Source organism: Grampus griseus (assembly GCF_964374135.1).
Source record: "Grampus griseus genome assembly, chromosome: 18".
Taxonomy (NCBI): domain Eukaryota; kingdom Metazoa; phylum Chordata; class Mammalia; order Artiodactyla; family Delphinidae; genus Grampus; species Grampus griseus.
This window is the reverse complement of record NC_139012.1, coordinates 44212343-44222277: the sequence shown is the minus strand read 5'-3', so window position 1 is coordinate 44222277 and position 9935 is coordinate 44212343. Positions and strand designations below refer to the sequence as shown.

Here is a 9935-nt window from a genome sequence, read left to right as displayed (position 1 = left end):
AGCCATATGTGACAAACCTACAACCAACGTCGTCCTCAATGGTGAAAAACTGAAACCATTTCCACTAAGATCAGGAACAGGACGAGGTTGCTCACTCTTACCACTCTTATTCAACATAGTTTTGGAAGTTTTAGCCACAGCAATCAGAGAAGAAAGGAAATAAAAGGAATCCAAATCGGAAAAGAAGAAGTAAAGCTGTCACTGTTTGCAGATGACATAATATTATACATAGAGTATCCTAAAGATGCTACCAGAAAACTACTAGAGCTAATCAAAGAATTTGGGAAAGTAGCAGGATACAAAATTAATGCACAGAAATATCTGGCATTCCTATACATTAATGATGAAAAATCTGAAAGTGAAATCAAGAAAACACTCCCATTTACCATTGCAACAAAAAGAATAAAGTATCTAGGAATAAACCTACCTAAGGAGACAAAAGACCTGTATGCAGAAATTTATAAGACACTGATGAAATAAATTAAAGATGATACAAATAGGTGGAGAGATATACTGTGTTCTTGGATTGGAAGAATCAACATTGTGAAAATGACTCTACTACCCAAAGTAATCTACAGATTCAATGCAATCCCTATGAAACTACCACTGGCATTTTCCACAGAACTAGAACAAAAATTTTCACAATTTGTATGGAAACATAAAAGACACTGAATAGCCAAAGCAAGCTTGAGAACGGAAAATGGAGCTGGAAGAATCAGGCTCCCTGACTTCAGACTATACTACAAAGCTACAGTAATCAAGACAGTATGGTACTTGCACAAAAACAGAAATATAGATCAATGGAACAGGGTAGAAAGCCCCGAGATAAACCCACGCACATATGGTAAACTTATCTTTGATAAAGGAGGCAGGAATGTACAGTAGAGAAAGGACAGCTCTTCAATAAGTGGTGCTGGGAAAACTGGACAGATACATGTAAAATTATGGGACTAGAACACTCCCTAACACCATATACAAAAATAAGTTCAAAATGGATTAAAACCTAAATGTAAGGCCAGAAACTATCAAACTCTTAGAGGAAAACATAGGCAGAACACTCTATGACATAAATCACAGCAAGATCCTTTGTGACCCACCTCCTAGAGAAATGGAAATAAAAACAAAAATAAACAAATGGGACCCAATGAAACGTCAAAGCTTTTGCACAGCAAAGGAAACCATAAACAAGACCAAAAGACAACCCTCAGAATGGGAGAAAATATTTGCAAATGGAGCAACTGACAAAGGATTAGTCTCCTAAATTTCAAGCATCTCATGCAGCTCAATAAGAAAAAAACAAAGAACCCAATCCAAAAATGGGCAGAAGACCTACATAGACATTTCTCCAAAGAAGATATACAGATTGCAAGCAAACACATGAAAGAATGCTCAACATCATTAAGCATCAGAGAAATGCAAATCAAAATTACTATGAGATATCATCTCACTCCAGTCAGAATGGCCATCATCAAAATATCTAGAAACAATAAATGCTGGAGAGGGTGTGGAGAAAAGGGAACATTCTTGCACAGCTGGTGGGAATGTAAATTGATACACAGCCACTATGGGGAACAGTGTGGAGGTTCCTTAAAAAACTACAAATAGAACTACCATATGACCCAGTAATCCCACTACTAGGCATATACCCTGAGAAAACCATAATTCAAAAAGAGTCATGTACCAAAATGTTCATTGCAGCTCTATTTACAATAGCCAAGAGATGGAAACAACCTAAGTGTCCATCATTGGATGAATGGATTAAGAAGATGTGGCACATATATACAATGGAACATTACTCAGCCATAAAAAGAAACGAAATTGAGTTATTTGTAGTGAGGTGGATGGACCTAGAGTCTGTCATACAGAGTGAAGTAAGTCAGAAAGAGAAAGACAAATACCGTATGCTAACACATATATATGGAATCTAAGGAAAGAAAAAAAATATGTCATGAAGAACCTAGGGGTAAAACAGGAATAAAGAGACAGACGTCCTAGAGAATGGACTTGAGGATATGGGGAGGGTGAAGGGTAAGCTGTGAGAAAGTGAGAGAGTGGCACAGATGTATATACACTACCAAACGTAAAATAGATAGCTAGTGGGAAGCAGCCCCATAGCACAGGGAGATCAACTCTGTGCTTTGTGACCACCTAGAAGTGTGTGATAGAGAAGGTGGGAGAGAGGGAGATGCAAGAGGGAAGAGATATGGAAACACGTATATGTATAACTGATTTACTGTGTTATAAATCAGAAACTGGCACAACATTGTAAAGCAATTATACTCCAATAAAGATGTAAAAAAAAAAAAAAGAAAAACTAAATGCATAATGACATCTGGGAATAAGAGATGAAATGGAGTCAGGATATGAAGAAATGAGAATTAAAAACCTTTTCTCAAGTGGAAAAAAAAATAATCGTATGAGAATTTGCAACTTATTTTCAAAATTGAGTCTAGCCCAAGGATTCATTTTCTTCTCACAAATATATTTTATAAGAGTAACAAGCAAGTAACTTTACTGGAATTTGATTAATTCTTCTTCCACTCACTTCAGTTCTCTTTATTTTGCCTAAAGCAGAGGTAATTAATTAATATAAAAATATGAGATCAGAAGCAATTAAATTGGTATAAATTTTCCTTAATTAAGTCTCTCAACTTGGCAGTTTATCATTTTGGCACTTTTTTTTTTTTTTCAGATAGAGGTGCAGAAATTGTCAGATATCTTAGGGAAAATGGTATATTTAACAGATTTGTATATATACTGTAGAAATCTACCTTTGTTAATACAGAATAACTTCATTTCCTTTAAAAATTGTTACTAAGTTAACTAATTACAAAGGAATACAAGCAAAAATAGAAACTTATTTTCTGAAAAGAAAACAAATGTGAATTCAGTTTTGCCTGGAGTGTTGAAGCCCCCAATGTTTGTAATTATTTGCATCCTCATCCAAACAGATGGCACGCTTAATTTCTCCAAATGCTATCACCTTTTTGCCTTTCCCAGTTCTCTGTCGAAGCAAACAGTAACTCTTGATAGAAAAAAAAATAGCATAATGAAAATTACATAGTAAATGATAAACTTATCATGTTTCTGTCAAAGCCATTCAGTAGCAAATTAAATCATAAAATATTAATTTAGCTATTTCACCAAATTAACAAATTTAGCTATAAACAATATAAGCTATTTTTATAACATATAACTATAACATATAACTATTTTTATAACAATATAAAAATAGTAGGATAATTGAACTTTGCCCAAATATTTGATCTTTTTTTTTTTTTTTTTTTTTTGCCTCTCATTTCATTTTGGAAAATACTGGTTAGAAATATTTTATTATGATAGCAGTTCTTAAACTGAGTTGAGTCTTGGATCTCATTGAGAATTGGATGCAAGCAGGTATAGAGAGAATCAACAAGGTTTGTTTTATTAATTGCTACACCAAAAGCACTGCTAATAATGCCAAACTCAAGGAAGTATTCAATAAATACTTGGAAAAAAATGAAATGTGAGTGAATACTATTTCTCTAAAAATATCAAAGAAAGTTACTAATCATGTGGATTAAATCATTCCATTCATGAGTAGCTCTTCCCTTAAAAATATGATTTATTTAATAAATGAATCTGTCCTTTCTATCTTATTAATATGTATATACGAGCATAGCTTCCTCTTAACTGAGTCAGATAAATTTTTAAAACCAGCATTAAAAATATAATTTCAACATTCCAGTTTACTGTATTTATTGTAATGGCATAATGATCCCATTAAAAATCATTGTCCATTGACAGATAGGAAACAATTATTACAATGAAACTAAAATATTTGAATGTTGTAAATGAAAAAATAAAATTAAATATGCAACCTCTGTCTGAATAAGAATTGCTTTATGCTCTCTTAGAACTTTGCATCTATTTTTTTTTCATTAATTATATGGAGCTAGAATAACCATTTTTACTTGCTTTTACAACAATGAGTACAGGGCATGTCTTTGCCTCTCACTTTTTTCATGTAATACAATTGTGGGAATTAGTAATACCTCAAGAACAGTATGTGAGGGAGAAAATATGTATTATTATTCCACACTATAAGTTCTTAGGCTCAGAATAGAGCAGAACATCAAATAAAGCTCATAAAGTAAATTAATGAAGCTGGAAATGATGATAGCAGAAATATTTTCAGTTTTACGATCATATATAGGAAACTATATTTCCTTATTTATATCTCAAAACATTCCACACAAAAGTTACTCTTAGTAAACTTTAGTCCTCAGAGTATTTTCTCATTTGCTATTCATATGTGGCATATAACTTGTTTGCTTAAAATGCACAGATCATGCATTTTTTGATAATAGATTTCAATATGCATTAAACTATTGAAAACATACTGTTATAATTTATAGGACTTAACTGATTTAATCTTTTGTGGAAAAAAATCACAAAAATATTTCTATGTGACACATATTTTGTCTCCACTGTCAGCATCTTGAATGTTAAGTCAAGAGATTTTAAACAAAGTTTTAAATATTGCTTATGAACTGCAATGTTTTTTGCCATCAAAAAGAAATACATAGCAAAATTAACTTGAATTGAAAACAAGATAATTGCTTTTCTCTAACTGAGTCTGTTTAAAATTTTCAGAGTTAGCTTAGTCCTTGAAGTTACAATGTGGCACATTTGGAGATCCAAATATTACAGCTGTTTTCTGGATGCCATTTGTGGCAAGCATAAAATGTCACTATATACTAATATGCTTTTTTGAGCTAACAAATAGGAATCAATTCACTGAAATCTATTTTCATGAATGTTAATACTATTTTTTGCTTCGATTTTTTAAAACAGTGTGGGCAGCTGATTCTAAATGATATGAGAATTTTGCAATTATCTAAGAATAATTTTGGACAGATACCCCTATGACCAAGCAAAAATTGAAAAGTAACCAAAATAACAATTGTTATTTCCACTCTGCTACAGCTGCTACCAGTATTATTATTAGTAATTACAATGTCAATAAAAAACTATACATATTGAACAGTTTCTATGTGCTAGGAATTGTTCTGTCTCATTCAACACTCACTGTAAACCTATAAGGTAGCTTATATTCCTTTTTTATATAATAAAGAAATCTAGTTCAGATGAATGACGTAACGAAGTAATGAAGTCAAGGTCATAAATTAAGAAGCTAGAAATCCAGTACATGAATTCTGGTATAATAAACTCATATAAGTCTCTAAAAATACAAATTTTTATTAACATGAATACATTAATATATTTCTCAGAATATGTTTTTTAAATTATGTTTTTGCTTTTATTGTTATATTTTTTGTTTAAAAGTTTTAGGAACTTATATGTTCCATTTTAGGGAAGAAGCTTTCCAGGATCCCTTTACACCCAAGCATGAAGAGTCTGCAGACTCAGATGCTCCGGGATTAAGCAAACGTTTGCCTATGTAGACTGAATATCAATGAAAAGGAGACACGCTGCAGTAAGCTACTGTCTCTTATTTTGGGGGGGGGAATATGTCATATATTTTTGTATATTATATATACTTTTGTATATTTTATATACTTTTGGTATTTATCTGGACATAGGAAGGGCTACAAGGTTAAAATGGTAGTAAAATACACCTTTCTGGATTTATGGGTTTTATGGTCATAAATCACCACAGAAAGACACAGAATCTTCATTAAAAATTGGCTGCAAATTTGTACTCACAAGCTTATTTACTCTGCTTTTCCTCATTATGTTTCTTCCACTCTTCCAATCTTACCTGCCATATACTGAAGATGAGTCTGTTATGCTGAAAGGGAAGGGAAAGTGCAAATTATTTTATATGTAATATATATATATAAAAAAATATATTATATATTGTATTATATATATATATATATTATTTTGGAGGAAAAAGCTTTTCATTAATGATATAAGTCATTAAAATGAGGAGATAGAACCAAAAGCAAAACAGGCTTTAGTATTGCCAATATCCTCTAAGGCATATTTATTGTATGAGAATAAAATCTCGGATTGACTGTGGTGTTCTTTTTAAGTTAATGTTTATCAGCAATCAGTTTAGGGCCCTCCCCTAGCCCTGAAAAGCCCGGGCTGGGCTGTTCTGAGGGGGAGACTTGACCACTGGCAGTTTGGCCAATTAGTGATGGAACTAGGAGGAAAGCAAATGGCAAACAAGGAGAAAAGCAAACGGCCTTCTCTGCTCAGCCTCAGAGTGTGCCTGCTTCTGTGCTGGGGCTTTTAAGAATCTTGAGGCAATCTTCCAAGCTGCATTTAAACTGGCCAAAGACAACTTCAGACGTATATAATGTAACAGAAAAGGGCAGAAAACATTAAGCAGTAGAAGTGTGGAGCATATTAAGCAAAATGACTGTCTCAGGAAGCAGTTGTGGAAACCCAGATGTATCTAATGACTTTAAGGATCTTTGGACAAAACTAAAGGAGTATCATGATAAAGAAGTACAAGGTTTACAAGTAAAAGTAACCAAACTGAAAAAGGAATTAATTTTAGATGCACAAAGACTAGACGAATTCTTCACCAAAAATCAACAGCTGAGAGAGCAACAGAAAGTTCTTCATGAAACCATTAAAGTTTTAGAATATCAATTAAGAGCAGGATTATGTGATTGCTGTGCAATAACTGAAGAACATAAGCAGAAGAAACAACAAGAGTTTGAAAATATTCGACAGCAGAATCTTAAAGTTATCACAGAGCTTATGAATGAAAAGAATACCTACAGGAAGAAAATAAAATGTTTTCTGAATAGCTGCAGCAGAAAATTGAGAATGATCAACCACATCAAGCAACTGATCTTAAATCTGAGGAAGGTATTATTCCAGATTCACCAATAACAACGTTTTCATTTTCTGGTGCTAACTGGCTATGAAGAAAGGAAAACCTCGGTGTCCAACACGTAGAACAAACACATACTAAACTGGAGCATTCTGTGTGTGCACATGAATTGAAAAAAGTACCAAAATCTTCAACTCATCCACAACATAAACCTAATGAAAGTGAAATTCTAGTGACCAACACTTGTGATCAGAGTCGAGCTCCAATGGCTAAATCATATGGAAAAATCAGTTATTCTCCTGATAATTTAGCTACAGTTATTTCTGAAATACTTGGACTTAGTGTTCAAGATGAATCTGAATCTTGAGGCCCTAGGAACCCTCTTGGTGATGAGCTCTACCACTGCCTGGAATGAGATCACCAAAAAAAAAAAAAAAAAAAAAAAGACATTTTGAGGAATCTAGAAGAAATGGTGAAGATAGTTTAACATTTTCAGATTCTAATTCAAAGACTCCTCCTCAAGAAGAATTGACCACTCAGGTATCATCTCCTGTACTTGGAGCTACCTCTAATGTAAACAGTAGTTTAGGTTTGAATATAAGTTTTTTTTTTCCCCTTCTCTTTTAGAGACTGGAGAAAAAAACCAAAAACAAAAGAAAACAAAACAAAAATCTGAAAACAGTGCCTTTCAGCAACACTTCTAATTATAAATTAGAGAAACCTAGATCAAAATCTGAAGATGGTGCTCTTTTCACACATCATAATCTTGGAGCTGAAGTAAACAAGATCACTAACCAGTCATCTTCTAATAAGCAGATGCTTATAAATAGAAATACAAGTGAACCCCTAAGTGAACAGGATAGTATTGATCACACTAAAGATACTGCTACTGATAAAGATAAGCATGTAGTACCCCTGAAATCATTGGGAGGCAGAGCTAAAAGGAAGAAAATTGGGGAAGAAAGTGAAGATGAAATAAGCTGCCCCCAAACCTCCTTTGATAAAGAAAATGCTTTTCTTTTTGCAATGGATAATTGTTCTTCCATGAATGGAGACTATGTGATGGATAAACCTCTGGATCTGTCTGATCGATTTTCAGCTATTCAGTGTCAAGAGAAAAGCCAAGGAAGTGAGAACTCTAAACTCAGATTTAGGCAAGTGACTCTCTATGAAGTTTTGAAGCCTGTTCCAAAGGGCTCTTTCTCAAGCTGTAAGGCCTTGAGTAGGAGCTGTGGGTTAAACCAAAAGAGCCCTGTTTACAGGAGTCTCTTTTCCAGTCCTTGAGTAAATCTCCAGATAATAAAACACTGTTACAAATAAAGGAAGAAAATCCTATCTTTAGAATCCTTCTGCATCCACGTGAAAGTTTAGAGACAGAGAATCTTTTTGATGACATGAAGGCTGCTGGTTCTCATGAGCCTATAAAAATAAAAACCAGGTCAATCCTTGAAGCATGTGAATTTGAACCAGTTCTTCTGTTAAATCCATGTAGAATTGCTAAAATAAAGTCTCCACAAACAACCAAGATGTATTCTTTGAAAATATCCAGTGGAGTATAGATCCAAGAGCAGACCTTTCTCAGTATAAAATGGATATTACTGTAGCAGATATAAAGAATGGAAGTCAGTCAGGATTAGCTGGAGGAGAGACAGTGGACATGGACTGTACACTCGTTAGTGAAACTATGTTTTTAAAACTGAAGAAGCAGAGCAGAAGGGAGAAAAAAGTCCAAATGGAGAAAGAAAAATGGATGATAGCTTGCAAGATATGTTTGATCGGACTACACATGAAAAATATGAATCCTGTTTGGTGGATAGCTTCCCCCAAGTAGCAGATGAAGAGAAAGTGTTGTCAGCTACTACAAAAAAATCAAACACTTGTAGTGATAAACAAGATAAAGTCAAACAGAAAGCATTTGTTGAGCCATATTTTAAAGATGATGAAAGAGAAACTAGCTTACAAAATTTTCCTCATATTGAGGTGGATCGGAAAAAAGAAGAGAGAAGAAAATTGCTTGGACACACATGTAAAGAGTGTGAAATTTTATTATGCAGATTCTCCAGCAGAAGAAAGAGGAAAGAAGTTGGCTTCCTGCTGGACCCCGATTTTGCTACATTCCACCCAACACACAGGAGAATTTCTGGGAAGTTGGTTTTCCTTCCGCTCAGACTTGCGTGGAAAGAGGTTACATTAAAGAAGATCTTGAATTTTGTCCTCACCCCAAAAGATGGCAGCCTTACAGCGCAATATTTTCTCCCAAAGGCAAAGAGCAAAAGACATAAATGTTGAAGCAAAAAGAGAAGAGAGGACAATTTTCTTTTTAGTTATTTATAGTTAAGGTTAGTATTAAAAATTGATTTTTTCGATCTTCTGTAAACTGATTTACAAATCATTTTTCTATTGAAAATGTTTTTAAATGGCATTTACCTATCACACAGATGACTACTTAAAAATGTGGATAAGTTTATGTTGTATTTTCTTGCTTTTGCACCTTTAAAATAATAAGGTGCTTTCATTTGCACTCTGAGTTAAGAGCTGTTTATTACTTTATTTGGTAATACCTAATTACCATTTTGAAAATATGAAAAAAAAATCAATTTAAAAGAAGACAGGATGTCAGCAATATGGCAAAGTGAAAAAATACCTTTCTCTATCCCCTACAAACTACAACTAGTAAAATATCCACAACTCAACAAAGGTGTTTCTTCTCAATACAGCAGGAAGCTGGAGAATTCCACACATCTGTACATATAAAAGTGGGTGGACTGGAACACATGGTAGAGGCAGAGCCTGGGAAATAGAAGAATTGGTGCCTGCAACCCTGGCCCTCTGACTGCAGTAGCTGAGTCCACAGCTTCAGAGAAGCCAGTAGCAACAGGGAAGGTGGCACACAGGACCCCAGCCTCCTTACAGCAGTAGTGCCCATGGACAAAGTTAACTGAGTAGCCATGGCAGTGTGGACTGGTACACTGTCTCTCCAGTCACTGTGGTGCCCACAACCTCAGCCCCCATCTTACTCATCTTCAATGCAGAACCAGTAAACCAGAAGTACATGTGTGACCCCAGCTCCCCTTCTACAGTCCCCTTTTCTCCATGGTTGCAGAGCCTGTGACTCAGGGAATGTTGGATGCAAGGGAAG

At 34.2% G+C, this 9935-nt stretch overlaps 1 pseudogene across 1 annotated transcript; it reads left to right on the top strand.

The window, feature by feature from the left end:
• The first annotated feature begins 6369 nt into the window (after positions 1–6369).
• Positions 6370–9078, top strand: LOC309836171 (DNA endonuclease RBBP8-like; annotated as a pseudogene). The gene has a single exon. The product of its transcript is annotated as a DNA endonuclease RBBP8-like (transcript).
• Positions 9079–9935: the final 857 nt, after the last annotated feature.